Raw genomic sequence first — 2,500 nt, forward strand, 5'->3', positions numbered from 1 at the left:
GAAATCGATGACGTACACAGAATGGGTACATACTCAAAAGAAAACAAAATCACAGACCAATGAAAATCAAACCAAGAACACAAATGATAGAAGTACTATAAAAAGCGGCAAAACTAGCAAATAGTGAAAAATACAAAAATGTATTGCTAAAAAAGGAAATGAATGCTGAGGAGTTAGAGAAAGGTAGGGAACTGAGAAGTGAGGCGAAGGAAAAAACAAGAAAAGAACGGAGACGAATTTTTTTTTTTTTTTTTTTTTTTTTTTTTTTTTTTTTTTTTTTTTTTTTTTTTTTTTTTTTAATTGGATCTGAGGCTGAGAAAATGGTACATCAGAAAAATGGAAACCTAAACCAAAAAAGAGAAGAGAAGAAAAAATTAAAAGGGGCATATACAAATATGGACGGGATGATTTCAGGATTAAATGAATTGAATGACTATCTGTCAATAGAGAAACCTGACATAATGGGAATTGCAGAGACAAAACTAAAAGGTTCTATACAATCAAGTATGGTGGGACAAGGATTATACAACATTTGGTCGAAAAATAGGACAGACAAACAGGGGGGAGGAGTCATGATAATGACTAGAAAGGACCTAAATGTAATAAAGGCAACAGAAGGAAAAGATAATGTGAAATTAATCACAGTTAAAGTCGAAAACAGCAGTATGAAAAGTAGAAAGTTTATAGTTGTTTATGTGCCACCAAAAACTAAGACCCGGACTGATAGCGAACACTCAAAATTAATAGAAGACACAAAGAATGAATTAACCGAGACACTGAAATATGGAGAAAATATAGTAATTATGGGTGACTTTAACGCAAAGGAAATAAAGTGGGAAGAATTAACAATGGGAGGTGGGGACAAACTCTGGGGAAATGTCCCACTGGATATTACCATAGATTACATATTGATGCAATGGGTTAAAGAAAATACTAGATTTAGACAAAACGAAGAACCATCGAGACTAGATCTGATATTCACCTCTGAACCAGAAATAGTGGAAGAAATAAATTATAAAACACCAATTGGGAAGAGTGACCACATACTAATACAGATCGAACTTAAGGAACATAATGTGGTAAGAAGGAATGAGAAACAAAGAGAAGGAAGATTGATGTACAACAAAACTGATTTTGCAAAACTTAGAAAAAAAATGCCTGTTGGAAAAAATTTGCAAATGATGAAACAAAAACGAAAGAGAAATGGAACATTTTCAAAGAAATATATAAAGAGGGAACAGACAAATATGTGCCTAAGCAGAACCAGAAAAGGGAGTACATAAAGTGCTGGTATAATAAAAAGTGTAGCGATGCTAAAGATAGAAGAGACAAAGCTTGGAAAAGATGGAAAAGAGACAAAAAGAGACTCAATGGCAAACATACATTAAACTGAGAAATGAATACGTAGACATAGGAAGAGAGGAAAAAAGAAACTATGAAAATGATATAATAGCAAAATACAAAGATCAACCTAAACTATTTTACAGATATGTAAACGACAAACTAAAAAATAAACACGAAATAATAAAACTGCATGAAGGAAATCAAGAATACACAGAAGATGTAGAAATGGCTGAAGTAATGACCAGACACTTCAAGTCTGTTTTCACAGTTGAAAGCTCACAATTGTGGGATGATAGTCACCAGGAAGGATCCCCAAAAATGAAAGAAATAATGGTGGCACAGAAAGAAAGGAGGGACCAAATAAAGAAACTCGATGTCAGAAAGTCACATGGATCAGACGGAATAGCGAACTGGATATTAAAAGAGTGCATTGACGAACTCACAGACAAAATACACAAGATAATTGACTTTTCACTCAAAGAAGGAAAAGTACCACAAGACTGGAAAAATGCTAATATTGTACCAACATATAAGGGAGGGAATAAAGAAAATCCAACAAATTATAGACCAGTATCCCTTACAAGCACAATTGCAAAAATATGTGAAAGAGTTATTAAAAACAAATGGACTAAGCACTTGAAAAAAAAAATTAAACCTCAACCAATTTGGATTTAGAAATGGAAGATCATGTACTACAAACTTAATATGCTTTTACTCAAGATTGCTAGACATAATACAAGAAAGAGATGCCTGGGCAGATCGTGCCTTCCTGGACCTACAAAATGCTTTTGACAAAGTACCACACAAAAAACTATTAAGAAAAATTAAAGTAACAGGTGGAATACAAGGAGAATTATTGGAATGGATGGAAAACTTCTTGGAAGGAAGAAAAATGAGAGTGATACTTAGAAAAAAGAACTCAAAATGGGTAAACATGATAAGTGGAGTACCCCAAGGTTCTGTGTTGGCTCCGATAATGTTTGCTATTTATATAAACGACATGGATGAAGGAATTAAATGCTACATAAACTTCTTCGCAGATGATGCAAAATTATTGAAGAGAGTGAGTAACAAAGAAGACTGTAAATCTTTTCAGGGAGATCTGGACAAAGTCTGGAAAATGGAATGTAGTATAATGGAATTTGGAAAAAGCAAA

The 2,500-nt window shown here is 33.3% G+C and overlaps 1 protein-coding gene across 1 annotated transcript in view; it reads right to left on the bottom strand.

The window, feature by feature from the left end:
- LOC143027667 (putative cytochrome P450 49a1) overlaps window positions 1-2,500 on the bottom strand; it is a 21,313-nt gene that overhangs the window by 11,792 nt on the left and 7,021 nt on the right. The gene's annotated exons all lie outside the window — the stretch shown is intronic.

Source organism: Oratosquilla oratoria, chromosome 1 (assembly GCF_046742065.1).
Source record: "Oratosquilla oratoria isolate Oo_2021 chromosome 1, ASM4674206v1, whole genome shotgun sequence".
Taxonomy (NCBI): Eukaryota; Metazoa; Arthropoda; class Malacostraca; order Stomatopoda; family Squillidae; genus Oratosquilla; species Oratosquilla oratoria.